Here is a 26,716-nt window from a genome sequence, read left to right as displayed (position 1 = left end):
GATTGAAACACCTCCCCGTTTCTTTTCTCCGCTACTGTCAGTCATATCTCGCGCTGTGATAACAGAAGGTGTTGGAGTAGTTCGGCGAAATGCGAGATTTGACAGAAATGATCGAATGTGTTAGGTTGCCGATGCTTTCGGCATTCAGGGGATAAAACCCGGTTCGATCCCCGACCGCGCGACACCGAAAGACGTTAAAACATGGTACTTGTTGTAACCCTGTCTGGCGCTCGGCATAAAGGGGCTTAAACAAGGACTGGTCGGCTCGTAGTCAGTATACTGTGTCTGAGTGGGGTATTCATGTTAAAGTGCGGCATGGTATCTCAGTGGGCTAGCACTATAATCGGCATTAGTCCGGACTAGTACAAGCAACCACACACACACACACACACACACACACACACACACACACACACACACACACACACACACACACACACACACACACACACACACACACACACGCACGCACGCACGCACGCGCGCGCACACACACACACACACACACACACACACACACACACACACACACAAACGCACACACACACACACACACGTGCATGCACGACGCTATAAGTGCAATTATATGATAAAAATTAGACCCAATTTCACCTCACCTCACCTTGCTTTAAAGATTTTCTATATAAATAAATTGTTACAGTGGAGGAACACTGTTCATCAGTGCCATCTGACAGTGGGTACTTTTGATTCATCGCTACGCTAATTTACTACCATACATGCCAGTCCCACAAAGGACAACACGCCACCTGGGAAGGCAAACACTTCATTTTTTTCCTAACGTAATTCGCAATGAGTCATTCAGGGCTGATATCACTCGCCGCTCGGCCCTTATTGAGTTTAACAAAACCGGACAGGTCTGTTTACAAATAGCACACAACATTCGAGCTACGATGGAGTCAACAGCCTCGCTGGGGTTTGTCTTGCTGTGCGTGTTTGTTGGATGCAGTACAAGCCCAAGTCAACCTAATATTATTTTCATAGTGGCTGATGACTTGGGTAAGAAATGTACATTAAGTTATGATATACAGGCGCTATAGCAAACAAAGCCATTGTCACTGGCTCTGAGGGGCGGTACAAGTCACGTGAATTTGATTACGTATTCTCGTTCAGGGCCTCATAAAAGAACCGTTGAGGCCCAGATATAGTATTTTTAATAATTGTGTCTGTTGACGGGTGCGTGACACTGTTTATAAGCGTTTCAACTGAAATTTTGAAATTATTACACCTAAATCTGGAAATACAGTTCTTATAAATGCATAGGAATATCCCAACATAATGTCTTTCTGCATTTAGAATAGTTTTATTATTATGTAAAGAAGAATGATTATCCTAAATTGATGAGTACTGTGATTGGTTTAGATTATCAGCTGACCTTTGTTTACATTTTGATAGAAAATGTTTACATGTCCAATTTCCTGTATCCGGGGTAGAATAGGTCTTCAGCAACCCATGCTTGCCGTAAAAGGCGACTATGCTTGTCGTAAGAGGCGACTAACGGGATCGGGTGGTCTCAATTGTGTGGATTGTCTGGCCCAGACTCGATTATTTACAGACCGCCGTCATACAGCTGGAATATTGCTGAGTGCGGCGTTAAACAACTTACCAACCAACAAACCAACCATAACCAAACTTTACCAAAAGGATATTTCTTAGTCTCGATGCTTATGTTGAACAACCAACATCATCACGTGATCTCCATATTGATGTGTAGGTCTGATGTGGCAGGTGTATAACACGACACCAATACTTAATCACACGTGATATATAAACATACTGTACAGGGAGTCTGCCACATTCTACAAGGATCATACCATCATTAGTTCTCTTCTTCACTTAAAGATGCGTGTATTCATGCGCGAGAGCGGGCCGCACGTGTTTTACGCTACGCTCTGATATAAACACTTCTTCAGCCCGGTATCAGAGCTAACTAGTTACGTTGTCTCATTGATATTTTAATCCTTTAAAGAAATTATTACTTTTATCAGTGACGTGTTAGTCACATGTAAATATGCAGTAACTGTACACTCCGCCCATCATTAAACTACTGCAGGAGCAGAGATAGCGTGAACCATCACCTTGACCGTATACCATGACCTCATACATGGGCCGTGCGCATGACCCGCATTGTGCAGCAGCTGTTATCTCAGTTTAAGTGGCGACAGGGTGTTTCACAATACCGCGATATCAAATGGGTTCAAGGTTTTACGCTCAATCATTTTCAAATCAGAAAAAAATCAAGGTTTTACAGTAAAACCTTATGAATGTCAATCATGGTTTTTAATCGAACGGTGTCATCAAATTAGTTCATGTTTCACAGTTAGGATTATCAAATCAGACTAAGGTTACACTTCTAAGCCTTATTACATAAGACTAAGTTTTCACTTCTAAGCCTTATCACATAAGACTAAGGTTTCACTTCTAAGCCTTATCACATAAGACTAAGGTTTCACTTCTAAGCCTTATCACATAAGACTAAGGTTTCACTTCTAAGCCTTATCACATAAGACTAAGGTTTCACTTCTAAGCCTTATCACATAAGACTAAGGTTTCCCCACCTGGAGACATTGCTCGGTCACACAATCTTTCCCTCCACCAGTACGCAAGCGACACGCAGTTAGGCCTGGTGTTTAAACCTAAAACTTGCTCATTGATAGACATTGATGTCACCTTACGATGATCTGTGTGGACAACATGCAAAACTGATGACTCAAAATGTAATCAAAGCATGTGCTACAAGACAGAAGTACTGATTGTCTGTTCATGATCAACAAGAAGCATGCTGACGATCCCAGTTCTCAAAATTGGGGGTTCCATCTGGGTGTTGCATTTGACGCTTCCACCAGTCCCACATCAGCAAAGTATGCAAAAAAGCACACTTGAACCTCAGGAATGTTATTGTGCAAACCATTTCAATACTTTTATTTAAAATATGATTCATAATAAACTAACTAATTGTTTCAATATGTTTCCATATATAGTGCACCGCAATTCAATCCCTTTTTGTATAACGCAAACATTTCATCGTATCCGGACAGAGCCCTAAATCTCCAGCGCTATCTATAAACGTCAATTATCTAGATGTACGTGGGTCACTGACATTCCACAACGTTATGTAATTCCTCTAGCTATAAAACCGAAAGCTGACTGATTGCACGACTGTCGACAATGAAGAATCGCCGTCCGACTTCCTGACGTCGTGTAAGTGACATAGCGGGTCTCCGCACAAACATTGGCCACTCGGTCCCGGTGTGCGTTCCATTACGTTATTATCAACCTGTACCCTGTCGACTTATGTCAACACATCAACAATAAATGTCTTCTGTCGTCTTAAACTTCACCCTTGAGTTTGTCTTCCGTCACCACCTGAGCGACCGTCTGAGGGAACAACTTATATCCCCTTGGACGGGAACATCAGCCAGATACGAAGCTTTATCAATACCAAAACCGCTGCCACTGTGGTGCAGCCCTGTGTTATGTCGCGCCTGGATTACTGTAATGCGGTACTCACTGGTCTGCCGAAACATCTGATAGACAAACTTCACCGATGTCAAAACACGGCTGGCAGACTTGTCACAAAACAAGAAAATCCACTTTTAGAGGATTTTCACCCTCTAAAAGATGCTACAAATACAATGCAAGCTCTTTGTAGTAGTCTTCAGACAAGGCCAGACAAGGATGATCTCCAATCTACATTCAGCAACACATTGAAACCTATCAGCCATCGAGAAATCTTCGACCAAGGAGTCAACATCTACTCTTAGTTCCTGTATGGCTGACTAATATTTTTAGATCGCTGTTTCGGGAGAGCAGCTCTTACACACACCACGCCAGATTATACAATTCCTGGGCTCTTAACAAATCAAAAACAACTTATAACGCTACCCATTTCTGCACATTCCTCGTCTAACAATGAACAGGCTAAACTTGACAGAAAAAAACTTATTCATGTGACAGACAGACGATACTAGTCAAAGGAACGTGTGAGATGCATTTTCGTTGGAACTGCCTGATAAGATATCATCAGTTTTGGGACCGCTATCTAACCGTTTTTAGGGCAGCCTTCGTCTTGTGAAACACGGCATCATTATTTGGAATGCTGGCTAGCTATTTGAAAATGAAGTCTGCTGTTTGTGAAACATTGTATTAGTATTGGATATGCCTTTTATCCATTTGCATGGGACGACTGCATCTTGTGAAACGCGGTATCATTATTTGGTACACAATCTAGCTATTTGTATGGACAGTCTGCGTCTTGTGAACAATTATCATTATTGGGTATACAATCGAGCTGTTTGTATGAGAAGTCTGCTTCTTGTGATTCACAGTATCATTATTGGGTATGCTATCGAGCTGTAAGAATGAGAAGTCTGCTTCTTGTGAACGACAGTATCATTACCCGTCAAACAACAGCCTTAACAAACTGTAGAAGTCGTCATGTATGAACTGGTGTTTCCCTGTAGGGTGGAACGACGTGGGCTTCCACAACCCCAGCATGATCACCCCCAACATCGACGCCCTGGCGGACAGCGGGGTCATCTTCAACCACTCCTATGTCCAGCCTGTGTGCAGCCCGTGAGTAACGGCACGCCCTATTGTGTCCATGATATTCTGTCTATGTCAACTTGTATAGAAAATAATTAACTGTGTCTTGTAAGGATGTTTCTCATTCGCGGGGACTACGTTGACTTGAGCACGTGGTTCGACGCATCCGTGAAGATGCGGGTTAGAAAAGGTCTTCAGCAACCATGTAAGAGGCGACTACTAGGATCGGGTGGTCAGGCTCGTTGACTTGGTTGATGCATGTCATCGAATCTCAGTTACGTATATTGATGCTCATGATATCAATAACTGTGAATATTCTGTCTATGTCAACTTTGAGGAATTTTGTTAATGCGTCTTGTAAGGATGTTTGTCGTACGAATCGACTACGTTGACATAGATAGTCTGGCCGACAGTTTGGTATGGATGTTGTTCATAATATCAACCACAGGTTTGTCTGGCCTGGACTGGATTATTTACGGGTAGCCGTCATATTGCTGGAATATTGCAGAAGGCAAAGTTACACAACCTTCACTCTCTCAACTCATCCTGGTGTGTTATGCGCTACTGGCCAGGGCCTCCTTCCACTAAGCGATCTTGGAGCTGAGATGATCGTAACTTTAACATACTTTAACATAGACTTACGGTGGTCGTAACGCTAAGATCGCTTTAGTGGAACGGGACCCGGTGAAATCACGGGTGAATTCACGTATGGACGATGTAGTCGCTATCTTTAGCTTAATCAAAGTACTGGTTCCAGCGAGAACACACACGCACGCACGCACGCACGCACGTACGCACGCACGCACGCACGCACACACACACACGGGTATGTTTCTTGTATGGTATTGTTTGCAGTCATATGACTACCTGCTCTACATACTAAATCAAATAGGGGCGGTCGGGTAGCCTAGTGGTTAAAGCCTTCGAAGACCCGGGTTCGATTCCCGACATGGGTACAATGTGTGAAGCCCATTTCCGCCGTGATATTGCTGGAATATTGCTAAAAGCGGCGTAAAACCGTACTCACTCACTCACTCACTAATTTGAATGGCTTACTAAAAATAGACACACGTCAATAAAACAGCGCAGAACGACCGTATGTATTAACGGAGATAGGGGAACACATTGATCATTGAAACGTGAGTATTGAGATGTCAAACCTAAATATTTTACGTAAATTTTCTATCATTCGTCTCATTATGTTCTTTTTCCCGCAGCTCGAGAACCGCTTTTATGACAGGAATTTACCCTTTCAAAGCCGGAACACAGGTAAGAAGCACACATTCCTGGTAAAGAATGATGATTACAGGTATGTTCTGCTGTGAAAATACTGATGAAAGATAGGTAATGTTGGTTTTACAAAAGCTACTGCTGGTTATATATCATAAGAGCAGCGTTGATTACAGGTAAATGACTGGTGGTAACAGGTAAGAACTGTTCGTAATTTGGAATATCGTCGGGGCCGAATTTTTACTGGGATGACAATAAGCGAGACGACTGAAAAGGACTGAAAAGTGTGAGGTGAAATTGGGTTTAACGTCGCGTCCAAGATTATTGCACTTATATAGCGACGTGCATGCACGTGTATGTGTGGCTGCTTGTACTAGTCCGGACTGATGCCGATTTATAGTGCTAGCACACTGAGATACCATGCCGCAGTTTAACATGACTACCCCACTTAGACACAGTATACTGACTCCGAGCCGACCGGTCCTTGTTTCAGCCCCTTAATGCCGAGCGCCAGACAGGGTAACAACAAGTACCATGTTTTAACGTCTTTTGGTATGACGCGGCCGGGGATCGAACCCCGGACCTTCCGCTCTCCGGGCGGGCGCTCTACCATTAGACCACGGAGGCGGTCCCTCAAAAGTGTAAGGTGGACGGAAGGGTTATCTGGTGTTTAAAGCGTTGACTCGTAATGCTTGATTCCCCGAGATATGGGTACAAAGTATAAAGCCAATATCTGGTGTTCCCCACCGTGATTTGACGGGAAGAGTGCCGGCAGCTGCGTTTAATTCACCCCATCACTCTTTTAGGACGTATTATCATCCAAGAATATAAAAGACATATTTATATTTATTTCAGCATTTTGTCATTTGGGAAGCTCAGCCAGTGTGCGTCCCCCTCAAATTCACCTTCCTGCCCCAGTACCTGAAGAATCTTGGATATTCCACCCACGATATTGGGAAGTACGTAACGATTGGTCTAGTTTGCAATGTCCGGTATTTCCCCGGAAACTCCGCACAGTCAGGCTCATGGACATTAAACCAAAGAAACGGACGTTTTCCGTTTTCTAATAACTACCTACATCACATTTCTCTAATTCCGCTTCAAGCCAACACCAAGGCTCAGACCCCAAAACGTTCGTAGTGCTACGACTATCATTACTTTTTAACAGACATACCATTGTCGAAAACCTACAACTATTGTAACTCTATACTTCAACAGACCATAGACTGTTAAAAACTTACAACTATTGCCAGGCTATATTTTAACAAATATGTCGAAGACCTGCAACAATTATAACGCTATACTTTAACAAATATGCGACATGTCGAAGACCTGCAACAATTATAACGCTATAATTTAACAGACATATGCGTGTTCTTAGACTTACATTTAGTGTAACTTCTGACTTTAACAGACATACGACTTTCTAAGACCTACATCTATCGTAGCTCTATACAGATTTATGACTGTCAAAGACCGTGGTCCGGATAATATTCATTCAATGAATTCCAGTCAGATAAAGCCGACTGTGACAAAATAATTGTTTCAGTGATATTTTTCTAACTGTTGACTACATGCACATCACTGTTTGAGGGCTTTCTATAATACTGTATGTCAAACAGTCTGTGCCTGAATGTAGGTGGCACCTTGGTTTCTGCAGCTGGAACTGCACGCCGACATACCGAGGGTTCGACTCCTACTTTGGCTACTACCAGGCATTTGAGGACTACTACACACACGAAAACGGTAGGTGGGTCACCAGACTGCCGAGTCGGTTTGAGAATTAAATAATTCCGAGTCGTTAATGGTTAACATGTTGAAAATGCACAGTGACGGATTTGTGAGTGAGTGAGTGAGTATGGTTTTACGCCGCTTTTAGCAATATTCCAGCAATATCACGGCGGGGGACACCAGGAATGGGCTCCACACGTTGTACACATGTCGGGAAACGAACCCGGGTCTTCGGCGTGACGAGCGAACGCCTTAACCACTAGGCTACCGGATTTGTGATATTGCTACAAGCGGCATACAAACACGAAGACGTCAGCGGTCTCTGGAAGGTAGTAATGACTTAGGAATACATCCTAATCACATGAGGGTTATTTCGCAGTATGATATCTAAGTTCACACTCGTGGCCCAGTCGTCCACTGTGCCGTCGTCTCCCCTAGACATGCCAGGATCCGCTGATCGGGGGTTCTAATCAAATATCTTTCTTGATGATGGCCCATGGTTTTGCAAACCTGTATCTCTTCAGGCGACCGTTTAACGTCGAAACAGAGCAGAGATACACTCACTCATTCACTCACTTATTCACTCATTAATTCACTCACTCACCAACTTACTCATCCTTTGACCTTAGAGGCAACATATATGTTAGGCTTCATGATTTTCTATGTTAATATTTAAGCACAGAACAATAACAAGCCACTATGATGTAGTGCCGTTATAATAACAGTTTTCGACGTGTTCCAAGGAAGTGTTTTGTTAGATACCTTTACTTGACCACTACAGCTGGATACTTGGACTACCGAGATAATACGGACGTCGTACGCAACGCTACAGGGGAGTACTCAGCCGTACGTATAGAATACATAAATGTCAACACTTCTGGACTCATATATAGTTTCATGTTAACACTTCTGGACTCACATATAGTCTCATGTTAACACTTCTAGACTCACATATAGTCTCATGTTAACACTGCTGGACTCACATATAGTCTCATGTTAACACTCTACACTCACATATAGTCTCATGTTAACACTGCTGGACTCACATATAGTCTCATGTTAACACTTCTGGACTCACATATAGTCTCATGTTAACACTCTACACTCACATATAGTCTCATGTTAACACTCTACACTCACATATAGTCTCATGTTAACACTTCTAGACTCACATATAGTCTCATGCTAACACTCTACACTCACATATAGTCTCATGTTAACACTTCTAGACTCACATATAGTCTCATGTTAACACTTCTAGACTCACATATAGTCTCATGCTAACACTCTACACTCACATATAGTCTCATGTTAACACTTCTAGACTCACATATAGTCTCATGTTAACACTTCTAGACTCACATATAGTCTCATGTTAACACTCTACACTCACATATAGTCTCATGTTAACACTCTTCACTCACATATTGTCTCTAGTTAACACTATTCTAGACTCACATATAGTCTCATGTTAACACTTCTACACTCACATATAGTCTCATGTTAACACTTCTGGACTAACATATAGTCTCATGTTAACACTCTACACTCACATAGTGTCTCTAGTTAACGCTATTCTAGACTCACATATAGTCTCATGTTAACACTTCTTGACTCACATATAGTCTCATTTTAACACTTCTATACTCATATATAGTCTCATGTTAACACTTCTGGACTCACATATTGTCTCTAGTTAACACTATTCTAGATTCACATATTGTCTCATGTTAACACTTCTGGACTCACATATAGTCTCATGTTAACACTCTACACTCACATATTGTCTCTAGTTAACACTATTCTAGACTCACATATAGTCTCATGTTAACCCATCTAGACTCACATATAGTCTCATGTTAATACTTCTTGACTCACATATAGTCTCATGTTAACACTTCTAGACTCACATATAGTCTCATGTTAACACATCTAGACTCACATATAGTCTTATGTTAACACTTCCAGACTCAGATATAGTCTTATGTTAACACTTCTAGACTCACATATAGTCTTATTTAAGCACTCTTCTAGTCTCACATATAGTCTCTTCTAACACTCTTCTACACTCACATATAATCACTTTTCAAGACTCACATTTAGGCTAGTGTTAATCTTTTTCTAAACTCACATATAATTTCATGTTAACACTCTTCTAGTCTAACATATAGTCTCTGAAATAAAGTGATGTGTAAAGTTGAACAAGTTGGCACTGTTATATCTGTGTTGGTCCTACTTGGATATCTTACCGTAAGCAGAGGTACTTGACACGTGGTATAATGCAGTATTATGTATGATGTAGTATGGTGTGCTCTTATGAAGTATGGGGTGGTATAATGGAGTATGAAATGATATAATGCAGTATGAAGGAGTATAATCAGTGTGGTGTAGTATGATGTGCTATTATGCAGTATTGAGTGGTATAATGAAGTATGATATTGCATGGTGCAGTTTGGTGTAGCATAATGAAGTATGATGTATAATTAAGTTTGATGTGGTATAATGCAGTATGATGTGGTATAATGCAGTATGATGTGGTATGGTGCAGTATGATGTATAATGCATTATGAAGGAATATAATTGAGTGTGGTGTAGAAGGATGTGCTATAATGGAGTGTGGTGTAGCATAATGAAGTTTGATGTATAATTTACTGTGATATGATATAATGCAGTATGATGTGGTATGGTGCAGTATGATCTCGTATAATGAAATATATGGTTTAATGTGTAGTGTAATGTAGTATGATGTAGGATGGTGTCTGTTTGTGTTTCAGTTCCGGTTTGCCAAGGAGGCTGTAGATATCATAAACAACCATGACAAGTCCAAGCCATTCTTTATATACCTGCCCTTCCAGTCCGTCCACGCCCCTATAGAGGTAGGTGTAGCAGCATCCCACATAGTACATGTAGGTATAGTGTAGAGGTAAGTGTAACAACACCCTACATAGTGCATGTAGGTATAGTGTAGAGGTAGGTGTAGCAACACCCCACATAGTACATGTAGGTATAGTGTAGAGGTAGGTGTAGCAGGACCCCATATAGTACATGTAGGTACAGAGGTAGGTGTAGCAACACCGCACATAGTGCATGTAGGTACAGAGGTAGGTGTAGCAGGACCCCACATAGTACATGTGGGTACAGAGGTAGGTGTAGCAACACCCCACATAGTGCATGTAGGTACAGAGGTAGGTGTAGCAGGACCCCACATAGTACATGTAGGTACAGAGGTAGGTGTAGCAACACCCCACATAGTGCATGTAGGTACAGAGGTAGGTGTAGCAGTACCCCACATAGTACATGTAGGTGTAGTGTAGAGGTAGGTGCAGCAACACCCCACATAGTGCATGTAGGTACAGAGGTAGGTGTAGCAACACCCCACATAGTGCATGTAGGTACAGAGGTAGGTGTAGCAGGACCCCACATAGTACATGTAGGTACAGAGGTAGGTGTAGCAACACCCTACATAGTACATGTAGGTACAGAGGTAGGTGTAGCAACACCCCACATAGTGCATGTAGGTACAGAGGTAGGTGTAGCAGGACCCCACATAGTACATGTAGGTATAGTGTAGAGGTAGGTGTAGCAACACCCCACATAGTGCATGTAGGTGTAGTGTAGAGGTAGGTGTAGCAACACCCCACATAGTGCATGTAGGTACAGAGGTAGGTGTAGCAACACCCCACATAGTGCATGTAGGTACAGAGGTAGGTGTAGCAGGACCCCACATAGTACATGTAGGTACAGAGGTAGGTGTAGCAACACCCTACATAGTACATGTAGGTACAGAGGTAGGTGTAGCAACACCCCACATAGTGCATGTAGGTACAGAGGTAGGTGTAGCAGGACCCCACATAGTACATGTAGGTATAGTGTAGAGGTAGGTGTAGCAACACCCCACATAGTGCATGTAGGTACAGAGGTAGGTGTAGCAACACCCTACATAGTACATGTAGGTACAGAGGTAGGTGTAGCAACACCCCACATAGTGCATGTAGGTATAGTGTAGAGGTAGGTGTAGCAGGACCCCACATAGTACATGTAGGTGTAGTGTAGAGGTAGGTGTAGCAACACCCCACATAGTGCATGTAGGTATAGTGTAGAGGTAGGAGTAGCAACACCCCACATAGTGCATGTAGGTACAGAGGTAGGTGTAGCAACACCCCACATAGTGCATGTAGGTATAGTGTAGAGGTAGGTGTAGCAACACCCCACATAGTGCATGTAGGTATAGTGTAGAGGTAGGTGTAGCAGGACCCCACATAGTACATGTAGGTGTAGTGTAGAGGTAGGTGTAGCAACACCCCACATAGTGCATGTAGGTATAGTGTAGAGGTAGGTGTAGCAACACCCCACATAGTGCATGTAGGTACAGAGGTAGGTGTAGCAACACCCCACATAGTGCATGTAGGTATAGTGTAGAGGTAGGTGTAGCAACACCCCACATAGTACATGTAGGTATAGTGTAGAGGTAGGTGTAGCAGGACCCCACATAGTACATGTAGGTATAGTGTAGAGGTAGGTGTAGCAACACCCCACATAGTGCATGTAGGTATAGTGTAGAGGTAGGTGTAGCAACACCCCACATAGTACATGTAGGTATAGTGTAGAGGTAGGTGTAGCAGGACCCCATATAGTACATGTAGGTACAGAGGTAGGTGTAGCAGGACCCCACATAGTACATGTAGGTACAGAGGTAGGTGTAGCAACACCCCACATAGTGCATGTAGGTATAGTGTAGAGGTAGGTGTAGCAACACCCCACATAGTACATGTAGGTATAGTGTAGAGATAGGTGTAGCAGGACCCCACATAGTACATGTAGGTATAGTGTAGAGGTAGGTGTAGCAGGACCCCACATAGTACATGTAGGTGTAGTGTAGAGGTAGGTGTAGCAACACCCCATATAGTACATGTAGGTACAGAGGTAGGTGTAGCAGGACCCCACATAGTACATGTAGGTACAGAGGTAGGTGTAGCAACACCCTACATAGTGCATGTAGGTATAGTGTAGAGGTAGGTGTAACAACACCCCACATAGTGCATGTAGGTATAGTATAGAGGTAGGTGTAGCAACACCCCGCATCGTCGGGTTAGTCGCCTTGGAACGAATTGAGTTCTGAGGACCTATTTAAGAATTTTAAGAACTTTAGTGGAACAGCCAAGTATTACTTACACAAACTCTATTAGTCTGGTCGGACAGACTACGGGATACAGATTTTTTCGTTTGTCACACACAATAACAACAATAACAAGAGTTTGCCACTAACGTGGTTATATCCCCCGCCCCTGTTGCAGAATTTATGACATAATTAAATCTAAACAAACCCTAACCTTTTTTAACCGAGGTGGAACTTGTCATGGAAATTGAGTTTGGAACCTAAGTCCATCTTGCTGCCATGGAAACATAAAAAATTAAAAGTTTCTAAAGTTTCTAAATAGCAAAAGGCACCAGTTCAGCATGTACCTGACAAACCAGCAAAGTTTGATGAAAAAATATTGAACGGTTTATGAGTTATGCTCCGGAAACGAACCCTGCCCTCACAAAACCTAAGTCCATCTTGTTGCCATGGAAAACAATAAAAATTGATAAAATTTCTAAATAGCAAAAGGGACCAGTTTAACATGTATCTGACAGACTTTCAAAGTTTGATGAAAAAATATTGAACGGTTTATGAGTTATGCTCCGGAAACGAACCCTACCCTCACAGAACATAAGTCCATCATGTTGCCGGCAAGGAAACGTAAAAAATAAAAATTTCTCAAATTTCAAAATAGCAAAAGGCACCAGTTCAGCATGTACTTGACAGATCTGCAAAGTTTGATGAAAAAATATTGAACGGTTTCTGAGTTATGCTCCGGAAACGAAACGTGACGGACGGACGAACGGACGGACGGAGCCTGTTTCTATATCCCCCGCCAACTTTGTTGGGCGGGGGATAATAAAAATAGGGATGTAATGTGCTTTATTGTGTCATCGTAAACGAAAGGCACAGATTGTTGCTCGTGATATCAACCACTGGTTTCCCTGACCCAGACAGCCATCTGCTCTTCACTCCGACTTCACGGATCCATGTCTGGACTTTAACGTTGCCTGTACAGGAGACTTGTGGTGTCTCACCTCGGCCATAGAACCCCTGGCCTGTCGTAGAAGCCGCCACAAGTGGGGATCAGGTGGTCAGGCTGAGTGACATGGATGACATGTCCTCGTATCTCTTGTCCTGATATCAACCACTGGTTTGCCTAGTCCGCTCTATTACTTATAGCACGCTTTGATGGCTGTCATGTGTTTCACGGCGGCGTAAAACAACATTCTCCTACCACTTTCTAACAACACATACGTGTACAGCTGGTTGATATGATGTGTTTTGTTTCAGGTGCCAAAGCAGTATGAAGACATGTATCCAAACGTTGTAAACATCGGTCGTCGGAAATTTTGTGGTAAGGATACCCTTAATATATTTATAACGTAACTCTTTCCCAGAGTTGCGTCTCTTAGTAACAAAGAGTTCACAGGGTTATGTTTGACTGTGATCCTTGGTCTGTTGGCTCCATGGTTTAACCAATGGCTCTACTCCTCCCATATCAAGCAGATATGCCTTGATGTAACCGAAGTACTGTTTAAAGCGGAGTAAAATCCCTGATAGTCCGTTCAGGAAATGCTCTTATTATCGATCTTGACCAAGAACTCTACCACACCTGGAATTGGCTCGTTTTCAGGACATTCCTTCGTAATTTCAATACGGCCGACAGCGCACTCACTTCAGTTAAATCTCTTGCGCCACTGTATTTCAAGCGACATAAGATAGCATAATACTCTACTACTCGGTTTGGGAAATCAGGTTTACATTTAAGACTAGCTTATAGATACATGTAACATAAATGTAGACACAAATACAGGATAACATAAAATGTAATAAGATATGACTGATCATACACAGACGATAGCACCGCGAGTAAAGAAGGTATAATTTGATCAATGATGAAAAGCCAATATTTCGATAAAACCACCCGATATAGATAATAAATTGCAAAAAATGAAGGTTTGTGGCATGCAGGTCGTATTTGGAGGAAGATGGGGAGGTATTGTGAACATGACATGAATACAGTTCTATTTAATTTAAACGATACAGCCGATTTTAACTTCGGCCAAGATGGCGAGTGACGTACCTTGTCTCTTTATATATATGGGTCCAGTGTTTCAGTAATATCACTATCCTGCTTCAGGGGCCTGTGGGTCCGCCGCCTTGGTCTTCCCGCTGTCTCTTGCCTGTCCGCGTGTAGTCAGAATATGTTCTATCAATAGTGTTTTTACGATAGACACAAAAATAAGACACGATATTAATGTTCTAGTGTTTGTTACCTCCTCTAACAACCATCGATTAGGTACAGACTTGTTGTACTGTGTTTCCAGGAATGGTGACAGCCCTTGACGATGCTATCGGTAACGTCACGCGGGCTCTACAGGAACAGAGACTTTTTGATAACACACTCATCTTTTTTACTGCTGATGTTAGTACATGCATCCTCATTTAAAATTCAAAATTATCCTATGAAAAATATTTAAATTTCACACTTATTCGATTTTTCAATCAAAGAGAACAAAATAGTAAATTAAGAATATTATATTTTTTTTCACTTTTTATTGATTCTGCTTTTCCTGCCTTTTGTCACAGAATGGTGCCGAACTGGTTGCCTCCGTAACAACTGGCCTCTCCGTGGCGGCAAACACACGGTGTGGGAGGGGGGCACGAGAGTGACGTCATTTGTCCATGGGGTTGGGCTAAAACGCACCGGATACACGTACCATGGGTAAGCGTATATCACTGACGTCATGAGATTCGTTCCCTTAGTCGTGCCAGGATCTGATGACCGTGGGATTGAACCGTAGACATCGACCTGCATATGATTCCTGATTAGTACAAAGTGGTCAACGCCTAAGGCCTGCATCACTGCGGGCTTTCCTCCATCATCAAACTGACACGCCGTGATAGAACTGAAATACTTTTGAAAGCCTTAAGTCAGTGTTTTTGGATGTTGTATATTCTTTGTTTATTAAATAGAAACCACCATTGAAAATCCGGGTTAGAATTTGTCTTCAGGAGACCACTGATGAGATCGTGGGATCAGGCTCGCTGACTTGGTTGATGCACCGGCATCGTATCCCGAATGCGTAGATCGATGCTCACGATGTCAATCACTGGTTATCTAGTCCAGACTCGATTATTTACAGACTGCTGTCATATGGTTGGAAAATTCCTGAGATTTTTATTATAATAAATACCCTGGACCAATTAGGAAAGTTTCGTTTCGGACGTGACGTCGCCATTTCTCTTATAAGTAACGTCGCATAGGATTTCGTTCGCTAATGAGTGTAATCTGATTGGTTGGCTATTTGTAGGGACGCGTCTTTTGACTATGCTTCAATATAACACTACGATAGCCAGTGGATGCGGTGTCCCGTTCACCAAAGCGACCTTAGTGCTAAGATGATCATAATTCTCATGCTTTAACATACACTGACGACGGCAGTTACTCTTCGAACGCTTAATGGAACGGCGTTCATGGTATTTATTATTACAATGGAGTTATGATACCCTGAAGTATCGAGGATGATGCTCAGTTTTGTATAACCATTGTTCCAGGATCTTCCACGCTGTCGACTATGTTCCAACTATCTTAGATGCAGCGGGAGGGAATCCAGGTCTGTATGAGCTGTTTGTATGTAATAACCCCTGGTAGTGTTAATCATGGAACGACGCTATTGCTTGAATACTATATATGGTCAGAAATGACATTTATCCGTTTTCAAAGCATAGTAATTTACGAAATACTTTCCAAGTGTTTGTTTGTTGTTTAACGCCGCGAATAGTCGTATACTTTCTGTGGGGCTATTACCGTTTTTCAGGCGATTAGGCTCGGTGACTTGACATGTATGAATGTTGTCATCTTACCACAGGGTTGATGTTTCCTTCAGTCACTGGTTTGTCTGGAACAGACTTGACTGTTTTCACGCCGCGGGGATATAACTGACTGTGCATTCACTTACAAACGCCAAGTCTCTATTTTTTCATACTGTACACACTGACTATTTATCATCCAAAACTGTGTTCCATAGCAGATATCGCTGGGGTGAGATAAAATGATATCCCCTAGGATACATCGCTACAAGAAATTTGCACGACAAAGCTTTCGAGAACATTGTAACGTCATCGGTTACCAAGACGTCACAATCAAATGACATCACTGCTATCTCTGCCACTGAAGCTGTTAGCTGTAGCTTTTACACTGGAGACACTTATGGCAGTTATTACCGTTTACAAACTAAAACAGTAGGAAGAATTATTTTGGATGATAAATAGAATCTCATCCGAGTGTCTTTCGATATCAAATATATCAACGCCTGAAGAAAAAAAAGTTAAAAACTCATAGCAAGCCTCAGACTTTTAAACTGTTAAAGACTTGTGCTGATATGTTTGACCTCAAATGTGTATCATGACCACAGATGGAGTAAGTCACAGACACAACCTTCTGTATATCCACTGTTATTACTGATGCGTCTATAGATGGAGTAAGTCACAGACACAACCTTCTGTATATCCACTGTTATTCTGATGCGTCTATAGATGGAGTAAGTCACAGACACAACCTACTATAATCCACTGTTATTACTGATGCGTCTATAGATGGAGTAAGTCACAGACACAACCTACTTTAATCCACTGTTATTACTGATGCGTCTATAGATGGAGTAAGTCACAGACACAACCTACTATAATCCACTGTTATTACTGATGCGTCTATGGATGGAGTAAGTCACAGACACAACCTACTGCATATCCACTGTTATTTCAGATGCATCTGTAGATGGAGTAAGTCACAGACACAACCGACTGTATATCCACTGTTATTTCAGATGCATCTATAGATGGAGTAAGTCACAGACACAACCTACTGTATTTCCACTGTTATTGCAGATGCGTCTATAGATGGAGTAAGTCACAGACACAACCGACTGTATATCCACTGTTATTTCAGATGCATCTATAGATGGAGTAAGTCACAGACACAACCTACTGTATATCCACTGTTATTTCAGATGCATCTATAGATGGAGTAAGTCACAGACACAACCTTCTGTATATCCACTGTTATTTCAGATGCATCTATAGATGGAGTAAGTCACAGACACAACCTATTGTATATCCACTGTTATTACTGATGCATCAATAGATGGAGTAAGTCACAGACACAACCGACTGTATATCCACTGTTATTTCAGATGCATCTATAGATGGAGTAAGTCACGGACACAACCTATTGTATATCCACTGTTATTTCAGATGCACCTATAGATGGAGTAAGTCACAGACACAACCTTCTGTAATTCACTGTTATTTCAGATGCGTCTATAGATGGAGTAAGTCACAGACACAACCTACTGTATATCCACTGTTATAACTGATGCGTCTATAGATGGAGTAAGGCACAGACACAACCTGCTGTATATCCACTATTATTACTGATGCATCTGTAGATGGAGTAAGTCACAGACACAACCTTCTGTTTATTCACTGTTATTACTGATGCACACAACCTACTGTATATCCACTGTTATTACTGATGCGTCTATAGATGGAATAAGTCACAGACACAACCTACTGTATATCCACTGTTATTTCAGATGCATCTTTTGATGAAGTAAGTCACAGACACAACCTACTGTAATTCACTGTTATTTCAGATGCATCTTTTGATGAAGTAAGTCACAGACACAACCTACTGTAATTCACTGTTATTGCAGATGCGTCTTTAGATGGAGTAAGTCACAGACACAACCTACTGTAATTCACTGTTATTGCAGATGCGTCTATAGATGGAGTAAGTCACTGAAAGAAGCTACAGCGCCATTTGCTGTTATTGTAGCCACATGCTCAACTTACTGTATATTCACTGTTATTTCAGATGCATCTATAGATGGAGTAAGTCAGTGGGACTCTATACGTATGGGTCTTCCTTCACAGAGGACTGAGTTTATATACAACCTAGACGACTTCTTCTACCCCGTCACGGGACGTGCAGCCATCAGGTACATGGGGTCTAGCACACCCGTGGGGGTCATAAGATGTAACAGCAAGGTATGTTGGTCGTAGGAGAGGACTTAATGGTTCTGGTGGTCAGACTCGGTAACTTGGTTGATTTCGTGTTATGTCGTTGCTCATACTATCAACCAGTTCATACTATATATCAGTTTTATTTGGTTCCGATTAGATTGTTTACAGACCGTCGTTATATAGCAGGAATAACCCTGGTAAAAAATCAGCAAGAGTCGTAAGACGCGAGGAAAGCCCACAGTGATGCAGATCCCTGACGTTTACCACTTGAGTGAAAACCAGGGGCACGGGTATAGTGCCAACAAACTTACAAAACATATAAAGTCGGTGCTAACCGGAATTCGAACCCATGACCCTGGGTGTCTGGTGTGCCAAAGGGACGCAACTCTAAAAAGCGAATTGCGGCGCCTGGGCCGACCGTGCACACTATTATTGATGGATCAGTCGCAATCCGCGACATGAACCTGTCATTATTCAAATCCACATGTGTTTCAGGGTCGGAGACATGAAGCTGGTCGACGGATACCCAGGAGTGTACGACAACTGGTACCTTCCTATGAATGAAACGCAGGACACGCCACTAGAAGACTTCATATATAATGCTGAACAAGAACTGGTGTGGCTGTTTAACTTGACAGGTATATTGCAAAGGTTGTCACACAAGATGTATCCTGGATGTTTTCTTTGTTGTTTAACGCCGCACTCAGAAATAGTCAGCTGTAGAACGTCGGCCTGTACACAGTCTATTCGGGACTAGATAAAGGTTACAAGATGGCTTTTAATGTGTGTGATAAGAGCGAGTGTCATACACTCATACAATCTCTGATGAGGTTTCAGTGACAGTGTGTGCGTGTGTATGTGTGTGTGTATGTGTGAGTGTGTGTGTGTTTGTGTAAGTATGTGTGAATGTGCACATGTGTATGTATGTGTTAGAGGGTGTGTATGTATGTGTGAGTGTGTACGTGTGGGTGTGTGTTAGTGATAGAGTGTGTGTGTTTGTGTATGTGTGTATGAATGTGCGAGTGTGTACGTGTGTGTGTTAGAGTACATGTATGTGTGTTTGTGTAGGTGTGCATGTATGTGTGTGAGTTTGTGTGTTAGTGTTAGAGTGTGTGTATATGTGTATGTGTGTATGAATGTGTGAGTGTGTACATGCGTGTGTTAGAGTGTGTGTGTGTTTGTGCATGTATGTATGAATGTGTGGGTGTATGTATGTATGATAGAGTGGGTGTTTGTGCAGGTGTTTATGAATTTGTGAGTGTGTACGTGTGTGTGATAGTGATGGCGTGTGTGTGTTTGTGTCAGTGTGTTTGTATGAGTGTGTACGTGTGTGTGTGTTAGTGATAGAGTGTATGTGTTTGTGTATGTGTGTATGAATGTGTGAGTGTGTGTGTGTGTTAGTGATGGTGTGTGTGTGTTTGTGTATGTGTGTATGTATGTGTGAGTGTGTATGTGTGTGTCTTAGTGATAGAGTGTGTGTGTTTGTGTATGTATGATAGAGTGGGTGTTTGTGCAGGTGTTTATGAATTTGCGAGTGTGTACGTGTGTGTGATAGTGATGGCGTGTGTGTGTTTGTGTCAGTGTGTATGTATGAGTGTGTACGTGTGTGTGTGTTAGTGATAGAGTGTATGTGTTTGTGTATGTGTGTATGAATGTGTGAGTGTGTGTTAGTGATGGAGTGTGTGTGTTTGTGTATGTATGTGTGAGTGTGTATGTGTGTGTATTAGTGATAGAGTGTGTGTGTGTATGTATGTGTGTATGAATATGTGAGTGTGCACGTGTGTGTGATAGAGTGTGTGTTTGTGTATGTGTGTGTATGTATGTATGTATGTGTGAGTGTGTACATGTGTGTGTATGTGTTAGTGTGTGTGTATGTGTCTATGTATTTGTGAATGTGTACATGTGTGTATGTGTTAGAGTGTGTTTGTGTATGTGTGTATGTATGTGTATGTGTGTACGTGTGTGTTAGTGATAAAGTGTGTGTGTTTGTGTAAGTGTGTATGAATGTGCGAGTGTGTACGTGTGTGTGTTAGTGATGGAGTGTGTGTGTTTGTGTATGTGTGTATGTATGTGGGAGAGTGTGTGTGTGTTTGAAAATCTGTGTATGTATGTGTGTATTAGTGTGAGTGTGTATGTGTGTGTGTGTTAGTGATAGAGTGGGTGTTTGTGTAGGTGTGTATGAATTTGTGAGTGTGTACTAGTGCGTGTTAGTGATGGAGTGTGTGTGTTTGTGTATGTGTGTATGTATATGTGGGAGAGTGTGTGTGCTTGTGTATGTGTGTATGTATGTGTGTATTAGTATTACTGTGTGTGTGATAGTAATAAAGTGTGTGTTTGTATAGGTGTGAATATATGTGTGAGTGTGTGTATTAGTTTTAGTTTAAGAGTGTGTGTGTTTGTGTATGTGTGTATGTATGAATGTGTACGTGTGTGTGTTAGTGATAGAGTGTATGTCATTGTGTATGTGTGAATGAATGTGTAAGTGTGTACGTGTGTGTGTTAGTGATAGAGTGTGCGTGTTTGTGTATGTATATGTGTGAGAGAGTGTGTGTTTGTGTATGTGCGTATGTATGTGTGAGTGTGTGTGTTAGTGTAAGAGTGTGTGTGTTTGAGTATGTGTGTATGAATGTGTTCATGTGTACGTGTGTGTGTATGTGTGTGTGTGTGTTAGTGATAGAGTGGGTGTTTGTGTAGGTGTGTATGAATTTGTGAGTGTGTACTAGTGCGTGTTAGTGATGGAGTGTGTGTGTTTGTGTATGTGTGTATGTATATGTGGGAGAGTGTGTGTGCTTGTGTATGTGTGTATGTATGTGTGTATTAGTATTACTGTGTGTGTGATAGTAATAAAGTGTGTGTTTGTATAGGTGTGAATATATGTGTGAGAATGTGTATTAGTTTTAGTTTAAGAGTGTGTGTGTTTGTGTATGTGTGTATGTATGAATGTGTACGTGTGTGTGTTAGTGATAGAGTGTATGCCTTTGTGTATGTGTGAATGAATGTGTAAGTGTGTACGTGTGTGTGTGTTAGTGATAGAGTGTGCGTGTTTGTGTATGTATATGTGTGAGAGAGTGTGTGTTTGTGTATGTGCGTATGTATGTGTAAGTGTGTGTGTTAGTGTAAGAGTGTGTGTGTTTGAGTATGTGTGTATGAATGTGTTCATGTGTACGTGTGTGTGTAAGGGTGTGTGTGTTTGTGTATGTGTGTATGCATGTGTTCGTGTGTGTGTTAGGGTTAGAGTGTGTGTGTTTCTGTATGTGCGTATGTATGTGTAAGAGTGTACGTGTGTGTATTAGTGTTAGAGTGTGTGTGTTTGTGCATGTATGTATGAAAGTGTGAGTGTGTACGTGTATGTGTGTTAGTGAATGAGTGTGTGTTTAAGTGATAGAGTGTGTGTGTGCATGTGTGTATGAAGGTGTGAGTGTGTACGTGTGTGTGTTAGAGTGTGTGTGTTTGTGTATGTATGTGTGAGTGTGTACATGTGTGTGTATGTGTTAGTGTTTGTGAATGTGTGTATGCATGTGTGAATGTGTACATGTGTGTACGTGTGCTAGTTAATGTGTTAGAGTGTGTGTGTTTGTGTATATGTGTATGTATGTGTGAGAGAGTGTAAGTATGTGTGTTAATATGAAAGAGTGAGTGAGTGAGTGAGTGAATGTGTGGGTATGTATGTATTGTGTGTGTGTGTGTGTGTGTTATGCATGTATGTATGTATGTATGTATGTATGTATGTATGTATGTAAACCAGTGATCGAGTATGTATGTATGTGTGTGTGTGTGTGTGTGTGTTAGTGATAGAGTGTATGTGTTTGTGTATGTGTGAATGAATGTGTGAGTGTGTACGTGTGTGTGTGTTAGTGATAGAGTGTGCGTGTTTGTGTATGTGTGTATGTATATGTGTGAGAGAGTGTGTGTTTGTGTATGTGTGTATGTATGTGTGTATTAGTGTTAGAGTGTGTGTGTATGTATGTGTGAGTGTGTGCGTGTGTGTGCGTGTGTGTGTTAGTGTAAACGTGTGTGTGTTTGTGTATGTGTGTATGAATGTGTTTATGTGTACGTGTGTGTGTTAGGGTGTGTGTGTTTGTGTATGTGTGTATGCATGTGTTCGTGTGTGTTACGGTTAGAGTGTGTGTGTTTCTGTATGTGTGTATGTATGTGTGAGCGTGTACGTGTGTGTTAGGGTTAGAGTGTGTGTGTTTCTGTATGTGTGTATGTATGTGTACGTGTGTGTTAGGGTTAGAGAGTGTGTGTTTGTGTATGTGTGTATGTATGTGTGTATTAGTGTTAGAGTGTGTGTGTATGTATGTGTGAGTGTGTGCGTGTGTGTGCGTGTGTGTGTTAGTGTAAACGTGTGTGTGTTTGTGTATGTGTGTATGAATGTGTTTATGTGTACGTGTGTGTGTTAGGGTGTGTGTGTTTGTGTATGTGTGTATGCATGTGTTCGTGTGTGTTACGGTTAGAGTGTGTGTGTTTCTGTATGTGTGTATGTATGTGTACGTGTGTGTTAGGGTTAGAGTGTGTGTGTTTGTGTATGTGTGTATGCATGTGTACGTGTGTGTTAGGGTTAGAGTGTGTGTGTTTCTGTATGTGTGTATGTATGTGTACGTGTGTGTTAGGGTTAGAGTGTGTGTGTTTGTGTATGTGTGTATGCATGTGTACGTGTGTGTTAGGGTTAGAGTGTGTGTGTTTCTGTATGTGTGTATGTATGTGTGAGCGTGTACGTGTGCGTTAGGGTTAGAGTGTGTGTGTTTCTGTATGTGTGTATGTATGTGTGAGTGTGTGTGTTAGTGTTAGGGTGTGTGTGTTTGTGTATGTGTGTATGCATGTGTTCGTGTGTGTTACGGTTAGAGTGTGTGTTTCTGTATGTGTGTATGTATGTGTGAGCGTGTACGTGTGTGTTAGGGTTAGAGTGTGTGTGTTTCTGTATGTGTGTATGTATGTGTGAGTGTGTGTGTTAGTGTTAGGGTGTGTGTGTTTGTGTATGTGTGTATGCATGTGTTCGTGTGTGTTACGGTTAGAGTGTGTGTTTCTGTATGTGTGTATGTATGTGTGAGTGTGTGTGTTAGTGTTAGAGTGTGTGTGTTTCTGTATGTGTGTATGTATGTGTGAGTGTGTGTGTTAGTGTTAGAGTGTGTGTGTTTCTGTATGTGTGTATGTATGTGTGAGTGTGTGTGTTAGTGTTAGGGTGTGTGTGTTTGTGTATGTGTGTATGCATGTGTACGTGTGTGTTAGGGTTAGAGTGTGTGTGTTTCTGTATGTGTGTATGTATGTGTGAGTGTGTGTGTTAGTGTTAGAGTGTGTGTGTTTCTGTATGTGTGTATGTATATGTGAGCGTGTTCGTGTGTGTTAGGGTTAGAGTGTGTGTGTTTGTGCATGTATGTATGAATGTGTGAGTGTGTACGTGTATGTGTGTTAGTGAATGAGTGTGTGTTTAAGTGATAGTGTGTGTGTTTGTGCATGTGTGTATGAAGGTGTGAGCGTGTACGTGTGTGTGTTAGAGTGTGTGTGTTTGTGTATGTATGTGTGAGTGTGTACATGTGTGTGTATGTGTTAGTGTTTGTGTATGTGTGTATGCATGTGTGAATGTGTACATGTGTGCACGTGTGCTAGTTAATGTGTTAGAGCGTGTGTGTTTGTGTATATGTGTATGTATGTGTGAGAGAGTGTAAGTATGTGTGTTAATATGAAAGAGTGAGTGAGTGAGTGAATGTGTGAGTATGTATGTATGTGTGTGTGTGTGTTGTATGTATGTATGTATGTATGTATGTATGTATGTATGTATGTATGTATGTATGTATGTAAACCAGTGATCGAGTATGTGTGTGTGTGTGTGTGTGTGTGTGTGTGTGTGTGTGTGTGTGTGTGTGTGTGTGTGTGTGTGTGTGTGTGTGTGTGTGTGTGTGTGGTATGTATATATGTATGTTATGCATGTATGACCCGGGTTCGATTCCCGACATGGGTACAATGTGTGAAGCCCATTTCTGGTGTCCCCCGCCGTGATATTGCTGGAATATTGCTAAAAGCGGCGTAAAACCATACTCACTCACTCACTACTTGCTCTTTAACCACTAGGCTACCCCACCGCCGCCAACATTTATGACGCTACCAAATATTTAATATCATTACTGTTGACATGTGTGAACTAGTATACTGTAGGTATGTTTGTTGAGATCCCTCCAATACCACTTCGTCTTCTACTCCACCTCCTCTTCCTCCTCCTCCTCCTCCTACTACTACTACTGATACTACTACCACTACTGATACTATTACTACTACTGATACTACTACTACTACTACTACTACTACTACTACTACTGATACCAAGCTCATTATCTGCACTCTCCTTCCAGCTGATCCTCTCGAAAAACAAAATCTAGCCAATCAAATGCCAGATGTCGTGGAAACGTTACGTGCCCGGATGTTGGAGTATAAAAAACATATGGTCCCCGCCAACTTCCCCCCTGAAGATCCGAAGGGGAATCCCAGCAATTTTGGGGGAGTGTGGACCCCGGGCTGGTGTTAGACATGAAGACGGGAAGCTGTGTACTTATTATATTTGTGAATATGGCTACATTCATATAGCCAATCAAACCATTTGCTTCATAGGGATATTTTGCAACTTTCAATTTCAGAGGCTTGAAGAAATGTTCTACCATGACTGGTCAATCAGAAGTTTCAAATCACAAGATCCACCTCTGATTGAAACAACTGATTCGACCTTACCGAGAAAATAAATGTTTATAGAAAAGTCATTGTTTGGAGGTCTTTTGAAATAATAATATGTGGAGTTGCAATTGTAAAATGCAGATTTGCTGTTACTACAATATTCCAAGTATGCGTGGCAAATAATTTCATTGTGTGTGTGTGTAGCTGTTGATCCATTCATAGACTTCTGGTTGAACACAAGTCCCCAGCAAATCATGCATGTCTAAGAAGGAACTCGGTGTATCGGTTAGGCAGGCTGGGTGAATTGGAGGCAGCTGATTGCGTGGCTAAGTGGTGTGTTTGAGTGGAGTTAATTATTGACTCACAGTATTCCCACTATATGGCGGCTGTTTGTAAAAATATCGAGCACACAAACCAGTGATTGATATCATGAGCAACGATCCACGTCGTCGGGGTACGGCGACACGCCATCAAACAAGTGCCCGAGCCATCAAGTCGCCTCTTACGACCAACAGAGGTTGTTACAGACCAGGGGCGGCATTCATAAACATTCTTAGAATTTTTTAACTCGCTAAGAAAATTCTTAGATAATTGTTACACTTAGGAATGTAATCATAATGACTCGGAGCGTAACTTTTAGCTAAGAGTTAAGTGAAACTGTGAGAGTAACTCCTAGGTCGGACATTGGTCGTAACCAGGGAAGCCAACAATTGCCATGAACGCTGCTTGATTACGTTGGATGTCTGTTCGTAGTACAGGTAATTTCACAAATTGTCGGACAATAGCCGGTGTTGACAATGTATCAATTGTTTCACTGACAGTACGGCTTATGGATCGCTGACTTATTCCAAGATCATCGGCGTTACACAGTTGCATTTTCCCAGTTGCAAGATAACGCAGCATGACAGCTATTTTCATCTCCGGGGTGATAGCATTGTTTCTTTGTGTAAGGGAGGTAAGCCTATCCCTGATTAAATTTGTGACAAATAATATACCTGCACTGTCAAGACGAAACCGCGGGATAAGTTCCGTGTCTGAATACACACTGAAAATGTTTTTCCTTGGCCTGAAAGTTCTCAGCTGATGCGGCTGCGGTGCCCCAGCTGCCGCCATATTGGATACTTAAGAAAATTCTTAGGTAATTAAAAGCCCTCTTGAGTACTCTTAACTTTAGGAGTACACTTAGTGCTAAAAGTTTTTATGAATATGACTTAAGAAAATTCTTAGATTTAAGAGTAACTTTTGGTATTTCTAAGTATTTTCTCAGACTTAAGACCTCTTTAGCACCCTAAGAATGTTTATGAATACCGCCCCTGGATCCTTGCATCAAAAGTCACTATTGGCAAAGTGTTCGGAAATGATTTGTTTTTGATAGATTTGCGACAATCTTGTGGCATATGATCTTTAAACCAGTAAGTC

General features: G+C 41.7%; 1 pseudogene; it reads left to right on the top strand.

Moving 5' to 3' along the window:
- Window positions 1-860: 860 nt before the first annotated feature.
- Window positions 861-25,355, top strand: LOC124121859 (annotated as a pseudogene).
- Window positions 25,356-26,716: the final 1,361 nt, after the last annotated feature.

The sequence above is a fragment of the Haliotis rufescens genome, unplaced genomic scaffold (genome assembly GCF_023055435.1).
Source record: "Haliotis rufescens isolate VD_foot unplaced genomic scaffold, xgHalRufe1.0.p SCAF_18, whole genome shotgun sequence".
NCBI lineage: Eukaryota > Metazoa > Mollusca > Gastropoda > Lepetellida > Haliotidae > Haliotis > Haliotis rufescens.
The sequence above is the reverse complement of the archived record's forward strand: the minus strand, read 5'-3'. Positions and strand labels throughout refer to the sequence as shown.